The following is a 23,720-nucleotide window of genomic DNA, read 5'->3' as shown; positions in this document are numbered from 1 at the left end:
TTGTGTGGAAATATTTTATTACCATATCAATGTCAATCTAATAATACATTTTTAAAAATATTTCTCCTATTCACTTTTTATTGCAGTCACTTACAAGTAGGGCTGCCATCTGGCCAGTATTTTACAGGCCTTGTTGGTAAAAATGATGCTTGAAGCTAATTTTATTAATAAAGAAAACGTTAAAAATATAGTTTGTTTTTTTACAGAAAAGGCAGCATGGATGTAGGCACTTGTTCAGAAACACTTTGAAAATGTTCATTTTCATTTTATTTTTGACTTTACATCCATCCCATTTGCTATGATTTGGATACAACTCATACATCTTTCCTAGATTTGGAATGGTTCAGAGGCCAAAAGGCATGATGCTTATCCACATTATTAAACATCTATCATGGAGATATTCATATGTTATAAACATGTATAAAATAAATACACACAGAAATGCCAGTCTGAGAACGTTTTTCTTTTTTAAATATATCTATTTAAATATAAATATGGATGTGGTTGTACTATTTACACCACAGCATGAAAGATCACCAATGTTTTTTGTTAAAAGTTAACACTTAGGGGCAGATTTATCAGAGGTCGAGGTGAATTTTCAAAGTTAAAAACTTAGAATTTTGAGCTATTTTTGTGTACTTTGACTAGGGAATAGTCCGACTTCGATTCAAATTTGAATACACTTCGAAATTCGAATATCGAAATTTATCATGTACTGTCTCTTTAAAACTTCCACTTCGACCATTCGCAATCTAAAACCGGCTGAAGTGCTGTTTTAGCCTATGGGGTCCTCCTAGAACCTATATGGAGTCAATTGGTGGATTGGTGGAAAACAACGTTTTTTGGGGGAAAAACTTTGAATTTGATCTAATGCGTTATTCCTTTGATCGTACAATTCGAATACGGCCGATTATGGACCTCTTCAACCCAAAAAAAACTTTGACTTCACTTCGGTTGGTCTTTTTGAATTCGAATTTCGAAGTATTTTCAATACTGTAAAAGTGGCCAAAGGCAACTTGGGTCTGATAAAAGTACACATTTTTCAGTTTATAAGGCTGGCAGATAGGACAGTACATATTATTGTTGAAGCAGTTCTGCCAGGTGGCAAATCTCTCCAAGAAACTAAAGGGCTCATTCATTAATTGTGTGCATTTTATACAAAGTCAGCACAAATGGCCATGTTTGTGGCCACAATACAATGTTCTTATCCAACATTCCAGTATAACTGCAAGCTCCGGAGAACTGTTCCTGCTGTAGTTCCTGATGTATCTATCATGGCAGGCCCGAACAGCAATCTGTGGGCTCTGGCAAATGCCAGAGTGGCTGCTGTAAGCAGTGTCGGACTGGCCCACTGGGATACCAGGTGTCAGTGTTTTATGAGAACAAAAAGGCTAAATAGATGGAATAATAGATCATAGTATGTAAGGAAAAGAGACTAGGAGAATAGAGGTTGAGTGAGGAGAGGAAGAATAATAATATTGAGAGTGGGCCCCTGGTCTAAATCTTTCTGTTGGGCCTTTGGTGTCCCAGTCGGACACTGGCTGTAAGATACTGTAGACAGTCATTATTTAGTGGGCCTCTCTGTAGTTGAAATACCAGAGCCTATTTTTAATCCCAGTCCAGACTTGTATCATGGTGCAAAAGTTGCTACAGTTTTGCAATGCTGTGGTTGTCCCAGAGTATGTTGTGCCATGATTGCCAATTTCATAGATACTGACTACCACAAATGAGTAGTTATAAGTATAACACACAAAGGAAAACCTGTACTTACTACTTACTACTATTCTTCACTAGGGATGTAGCGAACCGCCGAGTATGTGTTCGCGAACGCCGTTCGCGAACACCGGCAAAAAATGCGAACAGTTTGCGAACTGTTCGCGAACTTCGAACATCCGAAAATCGTTCGATTCGAACGATCGAAGGATTTTAATCGTTCGATCGAAGGATTTTCGTTCGAATCGAACGAAAATCGTTCGATTTTAGCGATCGAATGGTCGAATGGTCGAACGATTTTGACGCGAACGCCTATTGGTGAACGTCGCGCGACGTTCGCGAACTTGCGGCTGACGCGAACAGTCGAAGTTCGCGCAAACTAGTTCGCCGGCGAACAGTTCGCTACATCCCTATTCTTCACTCAATTTATCCCATAGTAATTAAGCCCTTTGGACTTTTAGATGTGACTTTTAGATGTGAAGATAGTTATTTCTAATGGTCTGCAATAGATAGACCATTTTCTTTTCTGATCGCTTTGCTGATCCACAAGAGACCACTGATTATGTTTCTTTTATTTCACTCAATTGTTTTACTGTTCATTTTGTTCTCAGAAATGTTAAACTGTAACTTTAATAAATCCTTTATTTACTCACAGAGAGTATATATATATTGATGACAATTCCCCAGATAAAGGATTATCTTTCTATGCCAATCTTCCTTTAAAGGAACATAGTACAAATATGACAGGTGTCTCCGTGCTAGACCGCATGGAGCCGTAACCTTGTTTTCAACCCCTCTTTAAAAAATGCAATATGATATATTCCAGTGCCAGTGTTTGCGTTAGTCGTTTATTTTTGAAGGAGCTGTAAACCTATCCTTGCTTTAGCTTTGTTAACCTCATAAATGTGAGATTTATACTGTTAAAAAAAACATTCGGCTGGGTTCAAGAGGAGAGCAAATTCATATTTCTGTGAATGTAAAGAGGCAAATAAACTGTCTGGCCGAAGCATTAGGAGAGCACGCTGAAGTGAAATATGAGGAAATATTTCTATACGGTGATTGATTTATAAAATCTCCTTCCTTCCAGCAGAGGTGGCAAATAGGTCTGTGGAATGGACAAGCCACGTGGAAGGGAATCCAGTTATCTAGTTAATAGATGCACATGGAAATAGAAGGCTGGGAATGGCCTGTGTTTTTAAAATACAAAAGCAGGCAATAAAAATTTACATTCATTTCTCTTTTATTTTCAAATTAGTTGTCAATAGTCAAGCTGAGAAATAAAGTCTACTCTTTGATTTACATTTATTTTACTCTTAAAGGAGGTGTTCACTTTCCCACACTTTTTTTCAGTTCAGTTGGTCTTAGATAGTTAACCAGAAAAAATACCTTTTTCAATTACTTTCGATTTCCTATTTGTGATAGTTATTCTAATATTGAAGTTTAAAGTTTCATTTTTAACCTTCTTATGTCTTTCTGAATAAGCTCAGGTGTGGGGGGGGGGGGGTCACACTGTTCTAAATTGATACTGATGAGAAATGTATCAACTAATTGTAGCAAATTGTAACAGTTCATATTCTTCACTGGGATCACTGAGCTGCCAGACAGACCCACCAGAGACTTCAATTTTGGAAAAACGGTCAAAAATAAAACATGAAACCTAACGGAAAAAGTCTTTATTTCTCATGAACAATCTGAATTGAACTGGAAAAAGTGTTTAGATGATGACCAACCCCTTTTAAGATTAATGGGAATATTGTGTGATTTCTACAACAATATGCATTTGCCTTTAGTTCACTTCTAACAAATCATATTTGCATTAAAAATTTGCAAAAACAATATGTATCAGGAGCCAGATGTTCCCTAAATCTTTCAGGCTAGAAGAATGATGCACCCATGGGAAATGGCGTAACTTGTATTCATGAATCCATTATTAGTGTGTGTTGTTTTCTTTATCGGTCAGAGGTCCCTGCTACTTATTTTGTCAAGGGATCAGGTCATATGTGTCAACATCAAATACAAGTGATTTAAACATATTGTTTTTGATTATTGAAAGATAATGATGGTACAAAATAATATGTATTCATCTGATCTGTTCTTGTTCTGTTCAGATTCTGTGTAGAAGAAAGGGAGTATTTGGATTTTTTTTTCCTGGCACTCTTAGGAGTACAGTATTGTTTTGCCCAGCACTGCCCGTCTTGTTCCGGCTCACTGATTTTTTTTTGCCACTTCTTCCGGGATGCACATGATGTTAGTTATGATATCCAAGATATTGATTACCTTTATTATTAATGAAAAGAGTAAGTAAATCAGAATGTGTGCCATCAAAATGCGACGTTTGCTTGCTCAGGACAGCTGATGTTGTCTCTAGAAAGCCAAGATGAAAATGGGACAACTTCTAATTCTTTAAAGGCCACTATACATTCACCTTTTTCTAATAAACTGAGTTTATTACAGGAGAAAGCTTGAAAAAGGAATATGAAAAAATCCAGGAATATTATATCTCCTATTATAGGTCTTGTTTGGTTGGCCATTCCCCTAGTTCTGTCAGGCCACACCTTGTGGGTAGCTAGGCAATAATCCTTCCCTCTGCCTTCTTTATGCTGCACACACTGGGAGGGAGCTCCTTATGTTGACAGCCATGTTGTGCCCATACAAATTCTTAATATACAGACCTCTTGGCTCACTCATTATGCACATGCTTGTCTCCTTTGCATTTTAGAGTTTAAAAGAACCCCCCCCCCGGTAGGTGCCCTTTAAGGGAAGGTGATAAGGAAGGTTGTAACTAACTATACTGAGAGGCAGTTCCTGTTATACAAGACCAAAACCATGCCTCTAAATGGTCCTGATTAGGGATGGGCAAGTTTGACCTGTTCCGTTTCGCCCATTAAAGTCTATGGGCATCAAAAAAATTTGACGCGCACAACGCCATACAAGTCTATGGGCCTCATTTCTGCGGTGAAACAAGGCGAAACAATTCGCTTATCCGTAGTCCTGATATTTGCAGGGATAGTTCTACATCTTGGATCTGGAAGTAGGCAGGACATTGTGGGAAAGTGCGTGGACAAATCGGGGTAATGTTAGATTGTAACTGGTCATGGCCATGGAAGAACAGACATGGTCCAGCTGAGCTAATTTAGCTGAGCTAACATTTCCAGTGATGCCAGAGAAAAATAATCTGCATTTCTCATTAAAATTTCCATTAGACAAATGCAAAAATAAAATAAAAAAGGTAGAATGTCCCCTATGGGGGTTGTAACTCTATCTGACATGTTTTTCTGATATAAAAATCAACATTCCCATTTGCAAAAAGTCCACGTTCCACATTTTGCAGGGAAAAAATGTGACAGTTGGCTGGTAAGTATTTTTTTTTTGTTTATTGACATGCAGGTCAACACAGTGGTTCTGGGCAATCAGAGAAGGGAGATTTTGTGCCTAGAAACATTCGGTTCTGCACTAAATGCTTCCAATGAGCATGGTACATGGTACAGCTCTGATTCTTTTGCAGTTGTTCCCTTTGTGTTGGTATATATATATTTATAAAAGCAGCCGGCTAACTGTATGCTCTGGTGTAACTGAAACATATATTCATGTTGCAGACTGCATTTCCATGTAGTTAAAGCTTTTCACAATTGGGGAATTCAACTTGCCATTTCCAGAATACTAAAGAGGAGTTGAATTTTTAAAAATAGAAAGTGGGCGATATAGCTGTGGTTACCTGTATTGATGGGCAAATTTGAGCTGTTTCGCTAAAATATTCGTGAATTTCTCACGAAATTTGCGAAACGGCAAAAAATTTGCAAAACATCACCAGCGTCTCGTTTTTGACGTCCAATTTTTTTTGACGCCAGAAAATTTTCGCTGGTGAATGTTCGTGGTGGTTTCCAAATTTATTTACCTGCGACAAATCGTGGGAATTCGCAGCAAATTCACGCCTGGCAAATAAATTGCCCAATCACTAGTTACCTGTTCATTTACTACAAACTGCCCATGGCAGTGGAGTGAGTACCCTACAAATACAGTAGCAATGCTTGTCTGAAAGATTGATTCTTGTTATATTAAAAAGCTAACAAAAGCATAATAATGCATATTTCTTGACATGCTGTATTTTAAATACAGAACTTAAAATACCAGCAGAGAGGTTCAGCAGTGCTATAACAGTAATAATCCCAATTTTCCACAGGGGTTTAGGGGGTTATCATAAAACGCATCAAGCATGAAAATTACATTACATGATTATTACATTCTTATGTAGAATACACTGGTGTCTGAGATGTGATGTAGTGTCAATCTAAATTAATTAATTATATATATATATATATATATATATATATATATATATATATATATATATATAGCAAATTAAGGTCTCCAAATCGGTAACTGACAGCTGCCCAGCGCATTTGCTGTGATTCAATAGAAAGAAAAAATGGCGAGTTACTGGGGTATTTGATACTGTAAGTCACAGAACTTTAGCGCCAAAGAGCTGTGGTCATCTTGGCCTAGTAAAGAAGTAGTGTAATTTCTAACCCACTTCTTTGTTAATCTCTCCTTTAAAAGATCCTCTGATATTATGCTTGGTTACTGTCTCTGTGTGTACTAATGTTGTGTATTTTGAAGCTCCTCACTGCTTGTTGGCCTGTGAGAGGTGTTTATTATGTATTATATCAAGTAGGATCCTCATTGCTGTGAGATGGTTATAAAGTCATGAGCAGCACTGTTGTCTCCTTTAAATGAACAGGAGGAACTGTTAGAACACTGTACGTGCTCATGAGATGGAAAAAAAAGATTAATTTGATATCAGAGTCATTCTTTTCCAATCCAACACTAGCGTCATTGTTCAAACATCATAGATGTGTTTGCATAAATGGGCTGTTTAAGGCTGCGACATGTATAATATTCCAAGGTAAACAAGGCCAACTACAGCGCTCTTAGAGGCACTACTGATATCTATTTTCAGTGAAATGATACATTTTATTAGTACTAAACTACAAGGGCTGTTTGTATTGGAACACAAAGATATTTCTTGTCAAAGCTTTCTTTAACCCTTTCTGCACTAATGTGCTAAAGCACGCTGGTAAGTTAAATGAGTAGCCGCCTGGGATTTATCAAAAACAGAAAACACAACAATGAATAGGTTTCTCCTGAAGCAGATCCTGAGTGTTAAAACTCAAAACAGCTGGAGGGGATGTTAGTTTAACTTTCCTGCCTTGAAGGTTTATTTACCCTTTTGGGACAAACAAGGGCAGGCAACTTAATCATAATAATGCAGCAGTAGAAAGGTTTGGGGTGATCACGACTGCTTAATCAGCCCCTATGTTTGTGTTACAGAGGCTCAAGCGGTGCCTTTAATTATAAAGAAAAGTTACAGGATATCATTTTTCAACACAAGCACCTGTTTCCTCCAGATCTTCCTCATACAGGGATTGTTCATTTTGGCTGATGTATAAGAAAGCCCTGAATAGAAGAATAGAAATATTTTCTCCTTTTCAATGAAAACTGTAAATATTGCTAAAAGCTCCAGCATCACAGGACATCTTAATTCCAGCAATGCATGAAAACATTTCCTCTATACCTTCTGTTTGCCTAATGCAAGTATTAAGAGCTAAAAACATATTTATTTATTTTCTTTTCCAAGAAACCAGAGTGAGGATTGTTCTAGCCGTGTAGGGGATGTAGCAAGACATCACGGGGGTATGTTCAGTTTAATTAAGATATAATCTGCACTTTTACCTATTTTCTCTTGCAGCAGTCATGTCATAAATCTCATCTCTGGTTAGCATAATTATTGCCCTGTAGTAAGCACAATGTGCAGGACAGTTTCAGAGTATACTGGCAGGTCTTGGTTGAAATTGCATGTGTGTTTTTTCAGTGATTAGAATAAAATTGGCCATGTTCAAATGTGAAGGTTACAAAGGAAACATGGTTTTACCCAATTACTGTAATTGACAGCCTAACCTCTAGTTTGCGTCATATGTAGTGTAGTCATGTAGTATGAGAACTAAACATGGGTATAAGTTTAATTTCAGGTTTCCTTGTACCATCTGGCCTACATCTAGAGGCTTGTGTGTGGCCCTAACTGTTCTGCTGTTTGGGCTCCACCTACTTCTTTAATTTTAGGAACTGTAACATTCAAAAATGAAAGTGTTTTAAAGGAAATACAGTATAACGTAGTGTTGCCCTGCACTTTTCTTCAGAAACACTACAATAGTTTATATAAACAAGCTGCTGTGACATTCAAGCATAGGATACACATTCGATAGCAGATAAGCTCTGAAGAATCTCATTATTTAATACAGCACCTATCTGTTATTTGCTGTGCATCCTGTGCCTTTTCTCCTTTTTTTTAGCTTTGAATCGCTGTCCCCATTCAGGGCCAGAACTAGGGGTAGGCATAAGAGGTGCATGCCTAGGGTGCTATGCTTGGGGGAAGCTGGGCACTTACACCTTCTGCCACCTACCCTAGTTCAGTCTTTTTTATTCCACCGCCAGCTCGTGAAGGTGTGCATGCGTGCCCGCTGCTTGGTAAACCTTCTGAAGTTAATGCACACATGCGCAGACACAGATGCGAGCGCTCTCTTTCACGCTTCACAGTGTCGGACTGGCCCACCGGGTGGGCCCAGGTGTCAGGGGGCCCTTGCGCTGCTAAAGATTTGGCCTATTTCATGCCCATTTCCTATTTCTTTGAGAACAAAGAGGCTAAATAGATGGAATAATAGATGTAGTATGTAAAGAATAGAGACTAGGAGAATAGAGGTTGAGTGAGGAGAATAATAATAATAGTACTGAGAGTGGGCCCCTGGTCTATGGTTCTTTGGTGGGCCCCTGGTCTAAGGTTTTGAGGTGGGCCTCTGGTGTCCCAGTCCGACACTGCGCATTCAGACGCAACGGGAGGGAGAGGTAGCAGGCTGTCTTGGCCCTATGGCTACACCTCAGCTTATTTATATAAACACTACATACATTTTTTATTACTTTAAAAAACTTTCATTTGGTGTTACTGTTCCTTTAAATGCACCCTATAGACTTAATTTTATCTTTGAACTGTAGTAAATTAGTCCCATTGGACTTTGTCATCCTCAAACAGATCCATTGCTTTCAAGGCAGTTTTTAAGCTTTCATCTATGGTGTTAATGATACAGATAGAGAACCCCATGGTACACCACTGGAAACACCAGCCCAATTAGACAATATTTAATTGGATAATGACTCTTTGTGCACTATACTTAAGCCAGTTCTTCAACCATTTACAAGTACTAGAACGACTGCAAATGTTTACGTTAAAATGTTTTATAAATACAGTATGTTCAAACTGTAAACGTTTATGTGCCCCTTTTTAAAAGAAGTAAATCTTAACAAGAATTAAAGTACAAATGTTCACACTTTGTTTTGGGCTTCTATACTAGCCCTAGATGACCTCAAACACAAACACAACAAAACCAAAAAAATCTGCATTTCTGAAGGTGCCCACAGTAGCTTCCCATCTTATTTTCTTTGATTCATAGAACATGCTCTGAGCTGCTGCTAAGGCTGCTGATCTTGGTCATGGTAAGTTTAGTGGTAAGTTATAGTATGGGACCTATTATCTGGAATGCTTTGGACCTGGGGTTTTCCGGATAATTCACTTATAAGCTTTAGTTCTCCTGGCCCCACTGAAATACCACATAGGAACATCCTTCATCATAACAGGAGATTTGTTTGCCACAATCTGTACTTTATAAAGCCATGATGAGTTCTACTAATAAAACTATTCTCCAAGATGTGATATCGTCACAATTTCTCAAATTACTTCCTGCCTACAGAAACGTATTCTCCAGGTTGATACTGTAAACCACTTTTAGATACTGGAATTACATCAGTTTTCCTCCAAGTGATTGGTGTCCTACCACAGTCTGAGAACATTAAACATTATGATGTGGCTATTGGCTAAAACTGAACAGAGCTATGATCTGTGTTTGAGTGAGTAATAGGGAGAATTGGGAAGGAGAAGTTGGAGTCTAATGACTTTAACAGTGTTATTCTTATAACTCATTTATGGTAATGTACGTCCATTGGGGAAATCCTGTAGATGGAGATCAAAGACAGCTTTACCTACAGGATGAGTATAGTCAGTTATAAATGCATATACATTCATTACGATTTATACACTACTTTTTCTTTAGGTGAGTAAATCTATTTATATAATGCTTGTGAGATAAATAGATTTATACCCCTGAGTGTGGCATGTACATACTTAGAGGCAAATATGTTTCCAGGCATTTTTTGTCATGCTATCCATTACTGACCAAATGCTTTTACCAAGTTACACTGTTAAAAGCACTATTTTGCCTTTTAATTTGTATTTATTGGGTCACTGTTCTTTCTCTGGTGGAAAAATAGTTGTAAAATACATGCACTTTCACTTTCATATGTGCAATGGGTGCTGTCTGCACTCTCATAAATGTGTACGTTACAATCATTCAAAGAAGCATAAAACTTGAAGGCAGAAGTTCTGGCCTACTTCATCTGCCTTTTAACTGCTTAGTTCTTAAGTCTTTATATTTGGTTTGTACCAATCCCACGTGTGCTTGAATTATTTTACTAACTTATTTCCTGCTACTGCAGAAAGGCTATTCCATGAGTTTATCATCCTTTCTGTAAAGAAGTATTTCCTTATTTTTCAGTTACTGTTGACTAGTCCTGACTACATGTAACAATGTGCACTGAAGTGTTGGTCATCCGCCTGCTAGCTAATACTCCACTGCCTTGCATGATCTGTGATTAACAGACCCAGCAGTATTTAACAATTGTTAACTATTGACTAGTTACTGTTGCCCTGCACTGCTAGTTGAGGCTGAGTTGCAGGTTTGCTGATATTAAGGCATGCCAATCATATTAAATCATTGTTTTCTGTTTAGCTGTATTTCAGATTATGATCAACTAAAAAATCACTGGCGTACGCCCATGCCTATGATATGTATAGAAATAAGTTCTGGTGTATTGGTTTGTCATAATGTAGGATTGCTAATCTCACCTAATTAGACTCAAGTAAAGTATTGTAACTGAACTGTTTTTGGGTGCCCTTTATAAATATTAATCTTGTATGTAGATGATTATATTATGCATAGTTGTGCAAATGTACCCTTTATTGTAAGGCCTTTGCTGTATGGAACATTTTATAAGACTATGCTTATAAACACCTGTCACCAGTTACCATTGTCATGTATGGAAAATACTCTGCTTATGGAAGACCTAGTGGTGACAGAAGGACAACCACTTAGAAGATGAGCTTATCTGAGCTGTGATCCACCTGTCATCATCAGACCTACAAAAGTGTGTGCCATACATCTCTATGGGAAGTGACAACAGATGGACAGGGCCATTTTTAGTGCTATGCACAGCAGCTATCAAAAAGCCAGAAAATGTATTATAGACCTTATAATAATTGCATTTCACTTGGTGTATCTTCTAATAGAAAGTGTAATATGGCTGAGAGTTAGTGGCCAAACTATAGACCATTGCATAGTGAAGTGGAGTTTACGAGGGACCATAAAAATTCTTGCCAAATGCTATAGAAAGCTGAATCCTTTCAATAATTTATCAGCACACCGGTGTGACAAATCTGTAGCAATATGGCCTATTGATTTGACAGTTTTGACAGAATGTCCTATGGTTCCATCTAGGGATGCACCAAATCCACTATTTTAGATTCAGCCGAACCGCAGAATCCTTTGTGGAAGATTCGGCCGAATCGAATCCAAATCCTAATTTGCATATGCAAATTAGGGATGGCAAGGGGTAAACTCCCTCCTATGCCAACCTATATACTGTATGGGTTGGTGGGAGGAGACCCACATCTCTGCAGATATGAGGAGATCTTTGAGATTATACACGCGTTATATAGACGATTTACTATGTGTTTGGAAAGGGGATGAAATGAGTTTCATAACCTTTGTGCAGAAGTTAAACCAGAATGAATTAAATCTAAAGTTTACAAGTGAATATAGGCCAAAAACAATTGAATTTCTGGATGTGAAACTAATGGTGGTGGATAAAGAAATACAAACCACTATCTTTAGGAAGCCGTGTAGTGGGAACACACTTCTGCATGCCACCTCCTGCCACCCGAAAAATTTGGTGGGTGGGATACCTGTGGGCCAGTTCCTCAGGCTCCGGAGTAACTGCTCCACAGATATGACATTCCAGGAACAAGCAGAGGATATGAAGGAGAGATTTCTAGATCGAGGGTATGGACGAAAAATTGTGGACAGGGCCTATCAGAGAGCGAGACAAACAGAAAGGATGAGTCTATTAAGTGTGAATCCAATGGGTGGCAAAAAGCAAAACAGGGGTTATCAGAAAAGGTCCCATTTGTAACTAGGTATAGTAAACAGTTCTATTTGGTATTAGATATAGTTAAGAAATACATCCCGATCCTATATGCAGATGATGATTTTCATAAAATATTAAAAGGAGGAGTTAATAGTATACCAAGGCGGTCTCATACATTGAGGGACCACTTATCACCAAGTATGTACAGGGAAACGAATAGGGGAGACCAAAGAAATAAGAGCTTTCTGAAGGTAGAATGGAGCCACAAGTGTGGTAGTCGTAGATGTATAACTTGTCAACATATGAAAATTTCAAAAGAATTTAAGTCTACGGTGATAAATACTAGCTTTAAAATAAGAGATTATATCAATTGCAATACATCCACAGTGGTTTACTTGATAACATGTCTGAAATGTCAGAAACAATATGTGGGCTGCACAAGTAGAACGCTAAAGGAGCGAATACGGGAACATCTGAGTCAAATAAAAAATCCAAAAACAGTTGAAAAGAGTAATATAACGAGACATTTTTCAAGATGTAATGGAAGTGATGTAGCATATTTCTCTGTACAGGGAATAGAAAAAGTAAGATTGGGTAGTAGAGAGGGTAACCTGGCTGGGCTGTTAGCAAAAAGAGAACTTTTTTGGATTTTTTACTTGCACACTCGGTTACCACTTGGTTTGAACTATTAGTAATAATATTAGGAGAGAGAATATAATGTAATGGGGCAGTAATTGCCATTCAAATACTTGTTTAAATGTGGGTATCCTAATAAAATGGTTGTGAGATGAAACAGAGTATAGGCAGAAAAACAATGCTAATAGGACCAATTTGATATGTATGTTGCTTTAAGAAAAGAAACGTGAGGTGGCAACACGTGATTGGTTTTAACGTTTGGGGAGGGACTTCCTGGGGTATAAATTTTGTGACCAAATGTAACAACAGTAATGCCTATGAATAAGTGCCTGTGGGTGCGAAACGCATAAGGCGGAGCATCAATTGGTCTGTATGCCTACTTTTTAATATTTATGATAAATAAAAAGTGATTTTTTAACTTTGAGAATTGACTGGAAATATATTTTTGAAACATTTTTACTGCCTTGTTTTGTGACAAAAAGGCATGCAATTTCCCTCCCCGTCTCTAATTTGCATATGCAAATTATGCAATTTAGGATTCAGATTCAGGATCCTGCTTAAAAAGGCAGAATCCTGAACCGAATCCTGGATTCGGTGCATCCCTAGTTCCATCACATGGCAGTCAGTTTAGAAACTACACAGGCTTCTTCATTACACATCACCTGCACATTGCTTGCACACTGATGCTTCTAAATGTATGAGTACACTGTAAAATAAAGACATTTGTATAAAGAAATATATAAAGAAAGCTAGTCCTTTCTTTTGCACACCAGATGTTGCATTTTAAAATGTTTTATGGATTAGTTTATAAAATACCATAGAGAAATAATGCCAGGCATTTCTTACATCTAAATTAGTTTTTGTATCTAAAGCATGATATAGAGGAGCTCTTGTTGTGCTTGTTCTTCTGGTATACATAATCAAGCAGCAATCAAGGCAATACTTATCTGCTTTACAAGCTAATAGATTAACCTGCTCCTATTTACATTTATGTGTGTAGAAGGGTTGGCAATGAGGCAGGACAAGAGAAACCTCAATCAATTCTGTCATTTTCAGGAAATCCACATGAAAAAACAAAGTCCAGTGCACTTGCCTGGAAGCATCTTGCTCTTTGGATCATTTGTACATGGAATGCAAATCTATATTTATTGTCCTATTGTGTTTCATTACATCAGGGCTGTGCAGCTGGTGGCCCGTGGGCCGGATGTGCCCGTACCAAGGCATACTTACTGTCCCCAGTCTACTCAATAGCTCCATTTATTCGAAATCATTAAATAATCAACCAACAACATGTAAAATGTTGCACAGCGCTGGATTATGTTATTATTGGAAATAGGTTCTAAAATGGTAAAATATTAAAGATAATACACATTTCTTTATATATAGATATTTGTTTTTTTTTAATGGAATGTACAAAACTAAAAAAAAATCCGCCAACCCCCTAAAAAGAGAAAGAATATTGGCAGGTCTGAACACATTTTATCACCCCCAGCCTGTTTTCCTTTCTAATTCTAATCTGTCAGGAGAGAGAGAGGCCAAGGGGGACTGAATGTTAAATCTTTGAGGTGCATTGCTGATTTCAGTAGAAACCTGAAACTATGCAAGCGATTTAGTTCCACTCTGGTTGGAAAGTGAATTTTTAGTGCCAAGGCATTCACTTTCTTGGATGCAGCCAAGAGCTTTTCTGCCCATAGAAAAACCTGGCAAATTCACACTGTATAACCCATGCTGTTTTTAAATTAAGAATAACAATATGCAAATACAGACTAAAGTATTTTGTCAAGCAAAGAGTTTCTTTTGGCTGAAGGAACACCATTCCCTTTCTCTCAGCATTTTATGTCTCCATTCCCCAGCCTTCTTAATGCATCCTTAATGCAACTCTTAGCTTTATATGTGAAACATTTAACTGAGAGAATCTTATGCTAATAGGGGTGTGTAGCATATTAGAGTTTTCTGCTGAAACAGACTTACATATAGTTGCCAAATATCCCTAATTTCCAGGGACAGTGCCTTCATGTAATTTGTCCACTTTTTCCATAGTTAAGCCTCTGGCCCTTTCTGTGAGAGCTTACAATCAGTCTTTAATAAGAGAGCGTCTCTGAACTTTGATGACTTACAGACACTATTCACTCTTAGGTTACTGTGTAACCGCACATGTGACTCAGCAGGTGAGCAGCACCATATAAACAGTGGAAATGACTCTAATCTAATGATCTAATGATGGCATTATTTTGTAGCTGATGAACCATGTGGCTTGATTCCATCAGCATCTGAATATCTGAAAATCCTTGATGAAATCTGCAGAATTCCCAGATCGATCTTTCCTAAATTTGCTTCTTAGCATTTTATTTGATTTCCCCATCCCTGAACGTACTGATGATGTATCCGTGCATGCTGGTTCAACAACAAATAAAGGGCCATGGGTTGGGCAACACTGAGATAAACTATTCTTGTTGCCTGTATTTATGGTGTGTGGCTGATGACAGTTGACCTTGCTTGGGACATCTAAAGATAGCTTTAGGCATGACTTTCTGTGTATACAGAACATGTCTTCTGTAAAATCTTTAAATTCACATAGCTATATGTATGGAGGGATTGCAACTTGCTGTAGTGCTGGACTATTGTTGTCCATCGAGATCATTGGCAAATTATATCATCTCCTACTATAAATAAATTCAAAGATAAATACTGGAACATGTTTTTAAAGGCCTTAAAACTTTTAGAGGATGGCAAATTTCACAAACAATAATACAATTAGCACCCCAGCCTGGGCTCCACAAGGCTGTCTACACACCTTGGAATTTGAAGGGTCTCTTGCCCCTAGTCTTACACCCCAGCATGCTGAATAAATATAATTAGATGTGTGTTTATCTTCTTCCTCCTAGCAATATATGGCTTCTATATCATAGCTCTATTTAGTGGTGCAGCCATCCTGATTTCTTTGTCAGCATATTATTAAAGCTAATCATCAGTGCAGATTTGCCTCTGTATACAGAAGATTAGCAGAACTGATTCCTTTCCAAAGAGCAACATTAATTCTGATCCACCCCCACTGCCACCACAGCACATCTCTCGTGCTGATAAACAAAGGCAAAGGCATTTCCTTCTGCAGAAGCCGACTAGAACTTGGAACACTGTGTTCATTCATAAGGATGTTTTGCAAGATAGGCCAGGGGCCACTTCTGCGACTAGGTTTATAACAGAGAAATGCTTAAACATGTCAGGCTGGTTATAATTTCTGCTGCAGACATGTAAGTGCTGGAAGCCTTTTTCCACTGCACTGGATGAGTAGTTTAACATCTTAAAAGGATGTTTCAGTGTAATTAAAACGTGAACACAGTTTTAATGTAATAATGCAGCAGTAAATTATTCTAAGGTTAATCCCTAGAACAAGTTCTACCGGAAGGGATTACTGATCATCTTTTCAGGAACCGTTGCCCTTTTATAAAGAACTTCCAACAGTTATTGCAAACTCTTTGTGTTAGAATGGGAAATAAAGGAAACAATATAGGAAACAAACGGTTTGCAATTTGATCTATGTATATACACATAGATCAAAAAGGAAGCTCACAATCACAGGTCTTATAAAAAGTGTTCTTTTTGATTGAATAAACACCTATACACTTTTCGTAAGACCTGTGAGTGTGAGCTACCTTTTTGATCTACACTTACCCATTGGGCTTATAGCACCCAGGCAACGTTCACCATCTGACAAGAGTGCTGGCTTTTAGAACTCTCTATAAATAAATACATATATATATTTTATACATGTTTATATATGTGTAAAAAATGTAACATAGCAATAAAGCCTTCTTTTAAAAAAATATACCTTTTGTGGAATATTTGCCAACGGCTAATCCAATATAATAAAAAAAGGCCATTTTATGTACTAATTCACTGGAGTAAGGGCTGATGTGAATGATGTATAATTTCTGCAGAAACCACGGGCACAGACCAATGTAAAATGACAATATTCATATTTATATGTACTTCACGAAGAATCCACACTCTCAGGAATTATAAAATTAAATAATCATTTATTAACAGAACTTCAATCTGGCATTCAAGGCTCCCTTTTTTCCCTATGGGTCCTTTAACTGTATTTTCTATCTTTACAACCAACTAGTCTTTCTGGAAATTCCCAAGTCCTTACGTGTCACTCTACTAGGGCCCTATATATTAGTTTGGGTTGGGGCTGTCCCTGTGTGGCCAAAACATTGCCTCCCTCTACAGCCAAATGTATGTGATAACTAGGTGCCATAACTGTGTATTTAATCCATGTGTTCCCATAATTGTGTGATCTGTCTTTTGACTGCTTTAATGAGCAATTGAAAACTGCCGTATGTACAGCATTATCTGTATAGTATTGACTAGCAGTCTGTTGATCAGCCAGGGTTCACCCATAACTACACCAAGTGTTCCCGTACTGGTGCAATCTGTCCTTTGACTGCATTAGTGGGCAATTAAAACTATCATACACTCAGCGCTGCTAATTTATGCCTGTATTCCATTACGTTTTTGACAAACAGTCGGAGGATCTGCCAGGGTTCACGTTAAATCAATTTTTTGCTCCATATAATGTTTGTGGTGCACTTGCTGCTCTTTTGGGATTATGCCCCCCCCCCCATATGTAGACTACATAATTTTTTTCAACTTTTTCAATATTGTTATACCAATGGTTCGGAGAGGTATAGCTCAACCAATCCTTTTTCTTTTATTGGGTTTAGGAAACCTGACCACTAGTGGCTACAATGTAGTGTTTGTTACTTTATTCCCTGATATGTGTTTCTTGCACTGTCCTTAGCTATATGTGATAAGGGGCCTCTAATCTCAGAGCTTTACACAGTTTTGTCACTTTACTTTCGGGTGGCGCAGTCTACTTTTCTGCCTTATCTTGTTTATTAATTTTTGTCATTTTTGGACCCAATACCTCATCAAATCCTCAACCTCCAATGCAATATCTAGTTTATCCTAAGTTGGATCTTTGGTTATACCCAGAGAACAGCATTAACTACTTTGTTTATTTATATTATGCTATGAATAATCCAACAACAGCAGCTTGATTTTAATGATTATTCATAACTTTCTGCATCTACAGTAATCACTTGCTTTCATTTTATTTACTTTTACTATCTTTTTGTTAGCCTGGTTTTCCTTAGTTTTTTTACTCCCAATTTGGGGTTCTATGGTAATTAATATGATTCCTGTTTTTGGTGCCATGTTTTGCACAGGGGGAGGGTTCTTAAGGGTTTGCACTGCTTACACTCTTGTTAGTTTTTTTTTCCATGAAGAAGATGAGTACGATGTGATCAAAACATTGAATTGAACAGGAATTTCTTTTGCTTTTCTATTAAAATCAGTTACTCTAACTGAGCTTGTTAATTGTGGTATTTTTTTGCTTATATATATATATATATATATATATATATATATATATATATATATATATATACACACCAATTTAATAAGATTCTTTAATAGGTCACTTATTATGATACATTTGCTGGCAAAAATTAAAGAGACAAAAGAACAAGAATTGTCTGTGAAGACTTATGTGGAGGTGGGCTGACTAAGGGGGCCACAAGTCTGAAGGCCAATTAGATTGAGATTTGGGGTAAATATTTGCTGGATTTACTGATATTTACTGAAAATTCAAGTCAAGTCAAGACTGAATGCCCTTTAGGGAAGTCACCCCACATATGGTATGGTATGTTTCATTTTCTGGGATACATTAATTTCCCTAGTTATTTATTAAGTCATTTATATATGTAATTTCTTGGCAAAATGTCCCAAAAATATCATTAGAAAACTTCTATACTAAATAAAGAACATGTAGGAAGATACCCCATCTCTGCAGCAAACACTTGTACTGTTCTGAGGGAAGTTACAGGCTTTCTGCAAATACATAGTAACATAGTTAGATAGTAAGTTAGGTTGAAAAAAGACACCCGTCCATCAAGTTCAACCTTTTAAATTTATTTAACCTGCCTAACTGCCAGTAGATCCAGAGGAAGGCAAAAAACCCCATCTGAAGCCTCTCCCATTTGCCTCTGAGGGGTAAATGAAAGCATAGTACAGATATATTGTATTTTACTTGAGAATATTCCTAGGCAGGTCATTTCTAGTTAGAACAAACACAGGCTGGATAGTTAGCAAAGGTGAGAGTTTACAAACAAATCACAGACCAGTGGGATTTATTGTTTTTGTTCTATACCCTTTTTTTGCACAGATTGTAAAATTCCGACTTTTACCAATAGAACCATAGTGCACAGCTGTGGAGTCGATTACCTTTAATTACTCCCAATCCTTCTCAATCATAGTCACATTAAGAGTGCAAGTTGCTTGATTATTAATTCCATGACCTTGTGTGTAAGTTTAACCTCAACTTCCATTTTCTCATCCAGTCCACCATTATTTCTAAATTGCTCTGTATTGAAAGCACTCAGACTTAGAATGGCATAGGTTTGCCACCTGTCTGTTTTTGACCCGGACAGCCCAGTTTTTTGAAGGGCTGCCTGGGTCAAAACTGCATGCCTGGTTTTCCAAATTAGGAAAACCAGCCAGAATTCCCTATGATTGACTTGGCGATCGGCCAATCTGCCACATCATAGCCCCTGACGTCACGACCGTCCCCCACAGCATCAAAGGCTGCCCCATTGCACCATGGCCCCGCCTCCTACCCTGATTCAACTGGCCCAAAAGCTGGCAACCCTAGAATGGCACCATCTGCTAATGCAAACCATAGAGCTAAAAGCAGAATGCAGCCCTCCTGCAGCACTCTTCTCTTTATGGCCAGTAATTATAAATGAAACCCAGTATTCAACCCCCCCACACACGCACACTATGCACCCTCATGTCCCATTTATGGAAATATGTGTTATGTTCCCTTATTGGCATATCTCACCTACACCTGGCTGTACCTATATGAGGCATGTTAATCAAAGTTCTCTAACATTATTTTTAAAATATTTGCTGTTGAAATTGGTTTTGAAATATTTATTGGGGACTTTTCGTGTAAAAATGCTTTCTTCTGGCTTGAATTATTATTAATGAATATATTATTATGGATGTCCATATGGGTTAATATAAAACAGCAGTTACAGCAAGGGGACACATCAAACTGCCGGAGGGTGCGAATGTGCATATTGTCAGTGGAGGACTTTGCTTATTATGAGTCACAGTCCATATATATTGGCTATAAATTGGAATGTCCACAATATATAAAGAGGGATTCAAAATTCAGTGAGCACTTATTGGTTGTTTTAATAAATGAAGAAAAAAAATTTTTTTTGATGCTTCATGAACTGAAGCTTAAAGAGTTCTGAATCATATTGGCATGGGGACTTCTACTAAACTTGGGGTAGAATTATCAAACTGTGAGATTAGAATAGGGTTGTATGTATCAACGGGTTCAGTAATTCAAATAAGTGGGAAAGGGACTTACCAAAAAGGGACTTTATTTCCCACAAAAAATAGTTCCAGAAGAAAGGGGGAAAGTGTACTAAGTTTTGATATCGGGTTTTTGCATTGGATCTATTATGCAGAATGCTTGAATGCTGGGGTGTTCACTCTTTCTGTAATTTGGATCACCATACCGTAAAGAGGTGGTGAATTTTAGTATGGTATAAAATGGCTAATTATAAGCAAATTTTAAATTGGCTGTCATTATTTATTTTTTTATAGTTTTTAAATTATTTGCATTCTTCTTAGAACTATTTCCAACTTTCAGATGACCCCATCTAAAAAACAAATGCTCTGTAAGGCTACAAATTCATTGTTATTGCTACCTGTTATTCCTCGTCTTTCTATTCATGCCCTCTCATATTCATATTCTAGTCTCTTATTCAAAATCATTTCACGGTTGCTAGGGTAATCTGAAACCTTGCAACCAGATTACTGTAATTGCAACCTGGAGAGCTGCTGAATAAAAAGGTAAATAAATCAATAACCACAAATAATAAAAAATGAATGTCTTGCAAATTGTCTCAGAATATCATTGTCTACAACATACAAAAAAAATAATTGAAAGGTGAACAACCTCTTTAAGACTACTAAAAATCATTAAAACATTAAATAAACCTAATAGGACTGTTTTGCCAACAAAATAGATGTGGATTACCATCACGTCCAAGGTACTATGAAAGGAAATCATTTAAAAATGATTTTCTTAAAGTAGACTCTATGGGAGCTTTTTGGATATCAGGTTTCCATATAAGAAATTCCATATCTGTACAATATACTCAGCTCTAGTAAAGTTAAAAAAGTACTTAGACCTCTACCTGTGGTGCCCCCTCACATAGCCATGACAAACTACATACTGAACTTCAGTTTTATATGGTTAGGAGGAAAAACAGGATGACTTCAATGGCATACTCATGGGATAAAGCTTCTGAAACATCTAAGAGTATTGACTAAATACCTAGACCTAATTTTAGATTCAGATCTTCAAAAGAAGCATTTGTCATGGGTTAGACTTTTCTATGGTTCATAAAACCCAGTCAGTTGCCACTAATAAAATTCTTCATGTGAATTCTTGAATATAATCTTGCAATGCCCGAAGCCCCCTCTACAGAATATATCCCGTTTATAGGGCTGTAACTGTGTTTTCTATTCAAAGTACAGGCACCCCATCTGCAGTTTGACAGTCATTGGGCACAATGCCAGGAAACTAGTGATGTGCGGTCAGGGTTGCCCCCGACCCTAACCCGCCCTGCTACAACCCGCGCCCACCCACACCCACTTCCGGGTTCCTTTTATAGACCTGCACCGGCCCGCTGATGACATCACAATGACGTCACAAAAGGGGCGGGGCGAGCAGGCGCAAGACTATAAAACCGGAAGTCGGATGCCGGCATTTGAAGGTGGAAAGCTCAACCTGCACCCACCTGCCACTCGCGAGGAGCACTGCGAGGTTCGACCTTAACCCGCGGGTCCCGCGGGTATCGGGTCGGCCCGCACATCACTACAAGGAACGTCACTCCCCCAAGGCTTGGTATGGTGGATTCATTATTCCACTAGTATACTACCTTAAAGCTGCTGCATGCTATGTCTTTTATAAAGCTATTCCTTCCCCTGGCTCCCAAAACCATTGCATATATCCTCATTCTCTAAATATATTACTCTTCATTAAGCCGATTTCTACTGCTCAAATTATTTTCACTTATTCAGACCTTCTATTCAACTTTCTTCCAAGTTTTTTATAGTTTGTGGGACTCCCTGTAGACCTTACTGGACCTACATTTTACTTTACTAAGGTCTTGTGTGGGACACATCTAAATGTTCCTTCTATAAAGGTTCACCATAGTCTTCTTCATGGCACAGCACAATGTTGAACACTTTCTGTCAACGCACAACTTCTGTACAATGTTGACACTGGCTACTTAAGGCATATGACCATATTCATTTAAATGATTCATTAGGAAAAGAACAGAAGCAACTTTCCCATAGTGAAGTCTGTTGCTTTAAAAGAATTTACTCCAGAATTTATGGTGTAAGGGAAACAGATCAGCGTCTGTCATTAAATGAAAATGCTACTGCTTGTCTTGGATCAAGGACTTTTAACTTCTGAAATGCTTTTACAGAGCCTGACATATAACTTAGGTAAGTGTTTAAATTATGTAAAAAGATATTAAACTGTGCTAGCAATGCATCAGACAGCTCAGACGGTTGCTTCAAGCTTGTTGTAACATTCTCAGAAATACATGTATCATCAACTTTATGTGAACTGGAAGGATCACTGTACTTACAGTATATATGTTGCCTTTGCATCTAACAGGAAATTTTAAGACATTAATCTATAAATGTTGAACTCTTGCTTTTATCTTTACTGCCTTAGCTTGCAGTTTCAGGCTTTCCTACGACACCATTGTTCTTGGTTTTGGTGGCCGCAAACTTCTTTCTAATCCACCCAAAGTGCTTCTTTCAAGTCATAATTGCCTGGCAAGAAGCCACAGTGAAGAGCATCAGATTAAAGCACCCAGAAGTGGGAAAATCAAGATTCAGCATTTGCAGGAACAACATGATCAGTTTGGCTGTATGCTGCTTTGCACAGTGCTGTTAATTCAGCCATTTCTTTCTCCTGTGCACACACACATTTGTGGAAATTTTGATTCTTTATAAGCTAAAGCAATGAGAATACAAGGAACTAGAATCTTCTAAAACATTTCTATGGTTATCATCTTAGTTAGTCAATCAATGTATCACATTAACATAATCAAATTTTTTCCCCAAAAAGTATAACCCTGTACCATTTTGATCGGTTAGCACAGCACCACACTTTGACCTCAGTTAAAGGGGCAGTTCACTAAAAAATAACTTTTGGTTATAGTAAACAGAATTGTCAGTAGGTGGGAACTTTGTTGAGAGGGTCCATAATGCAGTGATTGATTAGGGCTGATTTTCTACATTTGGCCATTGCCGTTACCGAGTACCAACCAATCAGTTATTTACTTCTTTTACGCCTTTGTGAAACTTTACCAAATTTAACACCAATTTATCAAGCAGCAGTGTATAGTTTCACAATAGTAACTTTGACAGGTTCAGGCTGGGGAACTGCCATTAGTTAGAGCAGCCACTTTAGAATCTCATTATCATATGCGCCATGCTAATTTCCCACATACGTCATTGCTTTTCATTCTTTTGCCAGCGTTATTACCCATTACATTTAAAATTCCCTGGTGTAATTAAGCAAAATATTTACACCATAAAAAGTTTGCCAAATTACATTGGCAATGGCGTAATTATGATTTTAAGAGAATACACACAGTATGTAATGTGTGTTACACAGAGTAATAGCAATAAATTTATATTGGATCATACATTTTACTTGAAGCCTTTTCTTTTGTTTTAAATTACTTGAACGTCAGAAAAAAAGATCTTTCAAATAACTGTAAGCTATACAAGCCCCTTAATTTCTGCCTGAGTATTTAATAACAATATCTGTTCCACTGCCAGTACAGTTTCAGCTGTTTGCTCCCCAATCCCCAGCTCATATTTATTCTTCATTTTACACAGTGACAGCTAGAAATTGAATTACTTCAGCTAATGCAGTAAGGGAATTTAAAAAT

General features: G+C 37.6%; 1 protein-coding gene across 2 annotated transcripts in view; it reads left to right on the top strand.

The window, feature by feature from the left end:
- The window catches only part of rflna.L (refilin A L homeolog), a 57,640-nt gene that overhangs the window by 29,007 nt on the left and 4,913 nt on the right, over nt 1–23,720 (top strand).

The sequence above is a fragment of the Xenopus laevis genome, chromosome 1S, assembly GCF_017654675.1.
Source record: "Xenopus laevis strain J_2021 chromosome 1S, Xenopus_laevis_v10.1, whole genome shotgun sequence".
In the NCBI taxonomy this organism is placed as follows: Eukaryota; Metazoa; Chordata; class Amphibia; order Anura; family Pipidae; genus Xenopus; species Xenopus laevis.
This window is presented reverse-complemented; position numbering and strand designations above follow the sequence as displayed.